This window comes from Dysidea avara, chromosome 9 (genome assembly GCF_963678975.1).
Source record: "Dysidea avara chromosome 9, odDysAvar1.4, whole genome shotgun sequence".
Classification (NCBI taxonomy): Eukaryota; Metazoa; Porifera; class Demospongiae; order Dictyoceratida; family Dysideidae; genus Dysidea; species Dysidea avara.
The window spans coordinates 7745795-7754547 of NC_089280.1; the positions used below are offsets into that span (position 1 = coordinate 7745795).

Consider the following 8753-nt stretch of genomic DNA (forward strand, 5'->3'; position numbering starts at 1 on the left):
TACAGAAATGATTTTGGGTTATACGTACAGTACGTATCACGTGTGTTGACAGTTGGCATTTATCACGTGTAAGGCAGGTGTTTTCTTTGATTCTAAACCAGCACACTTATATCACAATTCAATCTTCATAAAAATAATCATTAGCATTCCTTGGCTTGTCTCTCTTGGCTTCTTTTACTTGGCAAAGGGCTGGCAGTGACAAACCAGATGACTCATTCCGCGGCAAGAAGCTGTACACCCATACATTACATGGTGGCCATCTGGATGAGATGTTGAGTAGAAATAACTCCTCTTCAACTACCCACTCCTGTCGAGATACTGAGCAAACTCTCAGTCTCACCCACATCGCGCCATTTTCGAATACTAATTGGTCTCGTGACTGTCCACCAGTATATTTACGCGATGATCCGTTCATTTCATACAAACCAATATAGTAGTATACTGTATTTTTGTAGCTGTGTAGCTTTTTATTGTAGCTGTGTGAATTCACTGTATAGTAATTATATCCTAGCTAAAGGGGGCCATGCTGCATGGGTTCCCTGTGAAATTTGGGGGGAAAGTTGCAAATTGCTAGCTAGTTGTACTTTTAAAGTTTAGCATCAATTTTAAATTTTAAGGCATTTTCAAGCCTTTAAATTGCAAAAATTCTGCAGCTCCTGGGGGTTGCACCCCCAGACCTCCCTTAAACTTCTAATTGCTAGTTATAATTAAATGAACCATACAGCAAGTTTCATGCTGTGTCCCTTATATGTCAGGTCTACATAGTATAGAAAGTCTGCAGAACAACAGATAGGCTTGAGCATATTTATATAGCTAGCTACCAGTGAAATATCACTAAAATTGCATATCTGAGTGTCTAATTTTCAAAAATTTCCTGTGGGGGCATGCCCCCAGACCCCCCTAGAATGCTCGTGCTTCGCACTTTGCAGAGTGTGCTTTGCACACTGTGCAACAGCTCCTCTCTCATTGGCATGTATATAGTAGCAATTTCAACATTATAGTCAATGGCCTGACCAACTCAATTTTCCCTCCTCCGGCCCTGACATGGTATAGCTATGTATGTACGTAATAGTTAATGGCACTATTGGGTTAATTATACAGTGTATAATATCATAAACGATTATTGATTTACAATTACTATAGTACATGCTACCATACAATCACAATAAACACTAATATGTGACAAATGCATATATGTACAGGATTATGATAATCACTTTCTAAAATAATATGCATGCGATCCAGTTTTGTTCTGCACATTTTCCAGCTTGACAGGCTGCATTCTCTGGGATTTCATGCCATCATAATACAACGTCTGCCCATACCAAATGCAAACTGCAATGAAATGATTCCCACTACTAACAGTACTGCCAGCAGGTTGATACACATGACCATATATAGTCAGAGTTAGTGGGAGCTCCAGAATTGCTTCACTTGTTAGAGACTGAATGTCAATAGGTATCATCCAAGGCACTCGATTCAGAAATGATGATGATATTATTTTTGGATCTCCACAGCATTCTTAAAAAGTTTCTCTGGCTCCACCGGACAGGTTTAGTCGATCAGTAATGGCATGTGGAGATTCTTTAGGTGGTTGGCAGTGAAATTCTGTGCCACAGTAGCCCACCATATCTCCTGTTGTTGGGAAAACTTCATTTAAGTTATCCAACTGTGAATTGAATGAAAATGTTGATGGGCATTTAATAACCTCTGCATTTTGGTTTGGACAATACTTTGAGGTGCATTTCAGCTTAATAACTAATTTCCAAATGTGAGTGAACAAACGTAGATATCTACTATTTTCACTACTGAAGCAATCATATTTTGAATTCTCCCTATCAAGATTTAGTCTTGATTGAAGTAAATGCAAAAACAGTGTTCCCCCTCCCTCCCCCTGCAACTTTCCTTGCTTCATTAAAATTATTGCTGCCTTTAAAGTATTTTCATCAACACTGTCACCGATAGTATTCAGAAAAGATTTGTGTTGCTTGCAGTGGAGCAATAGTATGGTTAGAAAGTTATCTGAGGTACAAGTGTTGGTAAACTTTTCTTGTATCCATTGAAGGGATTCTGGTACTGTATAGGGATTGCAAATAAAATCAGCATTTCGTTTGGGAATGTCAATGCCACAAGCAGTTAAACAATACTTATGGAACCAATCATCACATTTTGAACAGTTGTACATGTTGAAGTCTCACTGTAAATTACCATAAAAAGCAGCAGATGTTGAACCATCTACCTAAGGTGTTTTGCAATAACAGTAAAGCTGAACTTTATCTTCCAGTCTCTTGCGATAATCCTTTTTAACTACTGAAATGCCATCAATTTTATCTCCTAGCAGCACTTTACCCAACTGTGGCAACCCTTTCACTAAATCGATGCGTAGCTTTCCTAAGTGTGCATCTGGGTGTTTACAAGTGTATAGTAGCAAAATTGCTGTTAAAATTTCAGCCTTCGTATTGTCCTTACTACTTTGTACTCCACTATGAATTGTTTCCAGGCACCCAATATTAGAATGTGCGCATGATAGTTTAGCTCTGCATAATCAGGATCACTGTAACTTGATACAACCTATAAAACAAATTTCATGATCACATTTAGATTGCAATAATTATGATTGTGGGTGCCTGCAATTTTGTAAGTGAACACTAAATAATATTGAGATGTATGTGACTAGGATATACTGCATACAGTATATTTTATACTAACTACCAAAGGACATTAATTACATATGTGTGTATACATATAATACTTACCTCCACTCTGGGTGTGCAATCTTGCTTGTTGTGTATTCGTCTAAGAAAGGAAATCTGATTGTTTCTTTTAGTCTGAAGCACCACAATCTTTCCAATGCTAAGATCAGTAATTTTCTGTTGAAGAGTGACGATTTTAATAAATGGGTTTTATGTGTGGATACATGAAGTTACATACCTTGTCAATGCTTACTTCCAAAACATAATTAAGCAGCAGAGTATCTTGAGATACAACATGTAGCTCAGATAAAAACTGGTCCCAGCAAAATTCTGTATTTAAAAATTTGACATGTTTTTCATATCTTTTCGCTTTGGCGCTGCTAGTCTTCTTCATTTGTAGTAGAGTGAATGGATAACTTTGTACATGTGCCTCTTGAGGATTTGAAGCTGTCTGACACTCAGAAATTGCTTCCTCTGCCCATAACAAAAAATGATTACAGTGCACGTACGTATCATAATATGCTAGCCCTTGACTTTCTTTTTGGGAACATGCAGCAGGTTTTCTCCATCATCACTACTAGTATCTGCATCCATATATATATTCGCACTACTACATTTATATACACATGTGTACTACTCACTGTTTTGGTACCTTCTTTTCATGGGACTAGTTTTCTTCTCTGTGCCTAGAATGTTAAAACCGATACATGTATGTAACAATGTAACCATTGGCTACATGCTACGTGCATTCTTCCTTAACAGTAACAAAACCTTGGCCATCAGTGTTAGTTTCTTCAAAACCCTCTGCTTCATCTGCAAGAAATGAACACATGTACAATCAATGATGGATAGAGTACACAAACAAGCACAACATAAGTTCCAATTCCATCAAACTCGCTCATGACATGCATGTGCACATATATATGCATGGTACCATAAATGGCAAAAGTTTGGTGTAACTTAGGTTTGGTGAATCAGCATCCACAACAGGTTAGTGGATAAAAGATTGGCAAATTTACCACTATTAAGCAACATAAAATTATCGGTAAGCAGATTTGCCAAACCTTAGTCACATAATGCAGTTTCATCATTTACGGCAGCTTCTTTTATTTCCTGTGTAGGACAATGGTCTTTTAATCTAGGTGGTTTCCTTCCAGATGGCTGCTTTTTATTCTTTCTTCTGCTTTTCTACTGCAGCAAAGTCATGTTTGGATTAGAAACTGGGTCAACATCTTGTCCAATCATTATCTTGCATGCAAGAATATGATAGCACGTACTAGTAGCAGGACAAGAGCAACTCTCCTTAGGATACAGTCTGACTGCATAAGGAGTAGTGCTATCTGTTCCTATGACCATCCAACAACCAGATTGTACTTAAGACACTTGTTTGTTCTGTATAGCTTGATAAGCTAGTCCAAGTTGGCTATTTGGTGCTTTGTTCATTGGTTTGTCAACAGCACTGTCATCCTCATTTTCATTCTCAGCATTATTACTATCATTCAAGTGAAAAGCAATATCTTCCTTGGCTTTGGCTACAATCTCTCGTGGATTAATTACTTTGGGTGACATTGGCATTAGTGAAGGGTCTCTTTCACAAAATGTTAACTCATCTTTCAGCTCCCATGAACCACATTGATGTAACCCTCACACAATTTCTCATTGATAATAGCAACACATTTGAAATAATGAATAATAAATAATGTCAAGTGGTACTTGTTTCCAGTTTTGAAGTCGGTGAAGCACAGCGTTCATGGATTCTGAAGAATTATTTGTGATTCCATTGTGTGGGTTTACTACATCAGCAGATTTTAATACCTAAATAGATGAGCTCTGCCAGAACACTGGTAGCAAGGTTTTTTTCGAAATAGTTACAAACTACAGCCTTGGTTTGAAAAGGGCTCTCTTCTTTAAATTTATCCCAGGAATCATCAAACTCTGTCTCTGTGGTTTCTTGCATTAATTGCTTCAGGACATTAGTAAAGTAACTGATTTCAATGGCATTGCAGTTGGCTTTTTGCTTCAGATAATAATGAAGATCCCGTTCAAGATGGTTCCAACAAAAAAAACTTGCTGTGCTAATTGGAAAATTGAAGAGAAATTGAATTCTTTGTCTGTCACAATTATCACTCTCTTTGATGCTAAAAATAGAGATGAGACACGAATTGCTGCCATAAACTGCATATGGTCTTCTTGGTAGCATCTAGTGTGTACTAGAAATCCAAATGGTAAGACTGGACAGTTCTTAAACATAGTATGTTTAAATATGAGAGTGGACAAGTAAAAATCACCCATGTTAAACACAGTGTCATAGTCAAGCATTACAGGCTCTGTGGCCAATTTTAAAGCAGTTTCTAATTCTTCAATAATAGGTTGTCCAATCATTTGGACAGCAACATTGGGGTGATCTGAGAATTTTCTTATAAAATCGATCGATTCATTTTTTCGATTATTGAACTTTAGTTGATGGCACAAGTGATAAGTGTTACACATTGCATCATGAGATAGTCTAGTAAGTCTATCAACTTCTTTTTGAAAATTTCTGACTTGATTTTGGTCTCTGGGGGTGAGTACTGCATGTCGAGGTCCACCACTGCTTTCATTTACCAATTCTTGATAGACAGTTCTGTGTGGCTTCAACAAATCTTTCTGTAATATCTATAACACACAGTGCCTGGGCTTATTTATTTCATTCAAAGGATCATTGTGGAGGCTGCACAGTTACTACTAGTGCCTTGAATTCCTTTTAAAAATTCCCTGTAATTTTTTCATTCAACAAAATTGCCTATAATTATAATTCAGAAGGCTCATGCAGTCATACATATCAGTAGGGGAAGCAATAAAACCCGGAATAACGGAACAGCGGAATAAGCGAAAATTACATTCTTAATATTTTACTACTATATATACAGTCTATAGCATTTATACAATACTCACCTCGTAGCAATTCCACAGAGAATCACTAAGGCGATCCTCAGGGCGATCTTTAAATAGAATTAGCACAAAAACTAACCACTCTAGAATAATCTAACTAAGCTAAAACACTTTCTAATACACTTTACTACAAAATCGCTACAACACTATAAGTTCTTTCTGCTATAGCTACTTATACCAGCCATCACACACGAGTAACTGCCTGAATTTATTAGAATCAAGATGCACAAAGTGATGTCAGCTAAATACAGCACTTAACCTTTTGAATTTACATTAAGCTTGTTTGGCGATGGATAACTAACCGGTTAGCCAAAGTAGATTATTTCAGAGAAGATTTCTTAGGATGGAATGTTGTCACTAATAAATTCGGGCAGTTACTCGTGTGTGATGGCTGGTATAAGTAGCTGTGGCAGAAAGAACTTATAGTGTTGTAGCGATTTTGTAGTAAAGTGTATTAGAAAGTACTTTAGCTTAGTTAGATTATTCTAGACTGGTTAGTTTTGTGCTAGTTCTATTTAAGGATCGCCTTGGTGATTCTCTGTGGAATTGCTACGAGGTGAGTATTGTATAAATGCTATAGACTGTATATATAGTAGTAAAATATTAAGAATGTAATTTTCGCTTATTCCGCTGTTCCGTTATTCCGTATTCCGGGTTTTATTGCTTCCCTATCAGTAGTGTTTGGTCAGTTCTCTTAGTTGAACAGCCCATTGATATGTACAACTTCACCTTCATAAAATTCCAGACAGCTGGCATCCATGGTTTGAATTGTTTGTTAATTTAAAAGCTACCATAAAAACCACACAGCTAGATGTCAACATGGAACAACTATAGTGTTTCATAACCTTTTCCTTTACGTGTGGAGCTGATCTCACAAAAAGTTTAGAGTTCTTCTTACTGTTACGATGGCTAAATCCTTGATATAAGGCATCATCCCCAACATAGTGTATGATCCAGAACTCAAATCTTCTGAATTCCTTATCACCTTTTCTGTCCTCTGAGTCCAGATCTATAGTACTGCTTTTCTTCCTAAATTCACATGATCCATGTTTGATCTTGTATGACCCTACATGCACCCATCTGTACTGGAAATGTATGTTGATTCATTGAATTGGTTATTATTACAGCTGTAGCTAGTAGCTAGATACACTGACTTTAGCGGTGATCTGACATTTAAAGACGTTACATGTATATATAACTAGCTAACAAATACCAAACATAGCTATAGCCCAAATTAATTAGTAAGCTAGCAGCTACCATGGCGACCAAGTAATTGCTCTATAGGATTTTTGTTGGCAATTTTTTTATTTTACTTTTATTGAGAACTGAGGGCAGAAGGAATTCGGTGAGTCATGCGCATATAAATAGCTAACAAGATATATTTCATAGAACCTCAAGAAGCAAGAGCTTCGTAGTGTAGGTCAATACTAGCTCTGTATAGTTATAGCTAGTTACTATGCAACATCCTTAGTTAGAACTATCTCACAACTAACCTTAGTTTTTTCTTTGTTTGCTCCCATTTATCCGAATTTGTCCCTAGATCGTAGATGTACACGCTACCAGCTTTTGGCTGAACTGGAGGTTCTGTGCTGACTTGTAGCTCCTCTCTGGTAGCTTGTGAGAAATAATCATACGCCTCTGCAGATGTCAAATTATCAAAAGCATCTTCTACTGCAGGAACACATTGTCCATCTTCTTCCATTGTGCAGTCACTAAAACAGTGATTCGTACTTGCAAAATCACGCTTGTGATAAGCAGAATCTGTAATATCTGGCTAGTGGTAGGCAGAACTTGCATAGAATAAGATGTGTGGTTGGTAGCTCGTGATTCCAAGACAGTAGTTGCACGTGATCTCCCTATTCCCGGTTCCCGGTTTTACCACGCAATCTCCCACTCCCCTCCCGGTCTTACCAATACCCATAATTACAAACATGTATATAGACCTTATTCATTTAGAACAGTAAGTTCCCTCTGATGTCACACAAAGCCATACAAGGCTCCCTATTTACCATGGTGATGGCTTTTCGGATGCTATTTTGAGTTCTAAACCTGGGCGAACACAACGGTTGCTATCATGTTACCATAGTTATGGTACTGCAAATGGCAAATTTGGCAGAGAACTGTGATGTTACTATGGTTTTGGTACTGCAAATGGCGAATGTTGGCGGACAACTCCTTCGCAACGGGTTATAAGCGCTATGGAATTAATTCAGTGAATAAGGTCTATAACATGTAATATGATGGCTAATGTGAAGTTCTGCAATATCTTCTATTCCCTACATACATGTATGCCTACAATGGTTTATGGATAATCATGTGTGTGAGTATCCATCAAATTTTTAAAGTGTTTTTAACAGATTTGGAAGTGATAATTACAATTTTGATCTTTCCTTTGTATACAACATTTGCCTTGCAATACCTTCCCAGTGCATTGTTTGGTGTAATGGAGCACAAAACTGTCTTCAAGGTGACCATATACAACACTACTATACTGTATTATTGCATTAGAATTGAAATGCAATAAAAATAATAACCAAAACCCACATGTACAGTTAGTTGTGATATTGTATAGTGTATACAAATAGGAGGAAATGTCTTGACACATTGTTCACAATGTGATATTTCCTGCAGTGTATAAGATCAAAATTTACAAGACCCCTATTGGCTCAAAACACAAAGCAGTGAAGTACGTAGTTAGGTGTGATAGTGGATCTTGTCTTGACCTGTTCATTATTATATTACATATACATCTGTCATGATGTTTTTTGGCCATTAGATGCTTACGTAAAACACTTCCAAACTGTGTTGTAGTTAAATTGATAGCAAATTCTATTCCTTTAAAATATATACCATTTTGATCTATTTATTCCAATAACCAGAGTCCTGTGTGTAAGCATGAGTGTTTCAGTGTTTCAGGGTAAGCACACTAAACAGTTATAAACATTAAACTTGTGATGCACCGATACCGATACTAGTATTGGTATTGGCCCTATTTTGGCAGTATCAGACTTGTATCGGTAAAGCTATAAATGCCCGATACCAACCGATACTTTAAATGACGTCATTTAATTACTTATCAAGATGGCGGCGTACATAGTGCATTGAATGGAGTTGAGCAAAAGCTGATAT

The 8753-nt window shown here is 37.1% G+C and overlaps 1 long non-coding RNA gene across 3 annotated transcripts; it reads right to left on the reverse strand.

Moving 5' to 3' along the window:
* Window positions 1–1083: 1083 nt before the first annotated feature.
* LOC136267002 (uncharacterized) lies at window positions 1084–6076 on the reverse strand. Of its 3 annotated transcripts, XR_010706446.1 has the most exons (6): window positions 5628–6072; window positions 3758–5348; window positions 3335–3506; window positions 2932–3277; window positions 2757–2870; window positions 1084–2571 (listed from the first exon to the last, which is right to left on the reverse strand). It is a non-coding gene; the product is annotated as an uncharacterized lncRNA (long non-coding RNA). The 3 variants fall into 3 exon arrangements; XR_010706447.1 differs by having other exon boundaries at window positions 2932–3714; window positions 5628–6076; XR_010706445.1 differs by having other exon boundaries at window positions 2932–3506.
* Between the last annotated feature and the right edge of the window lie 2677 nt (window positions 6077–8753).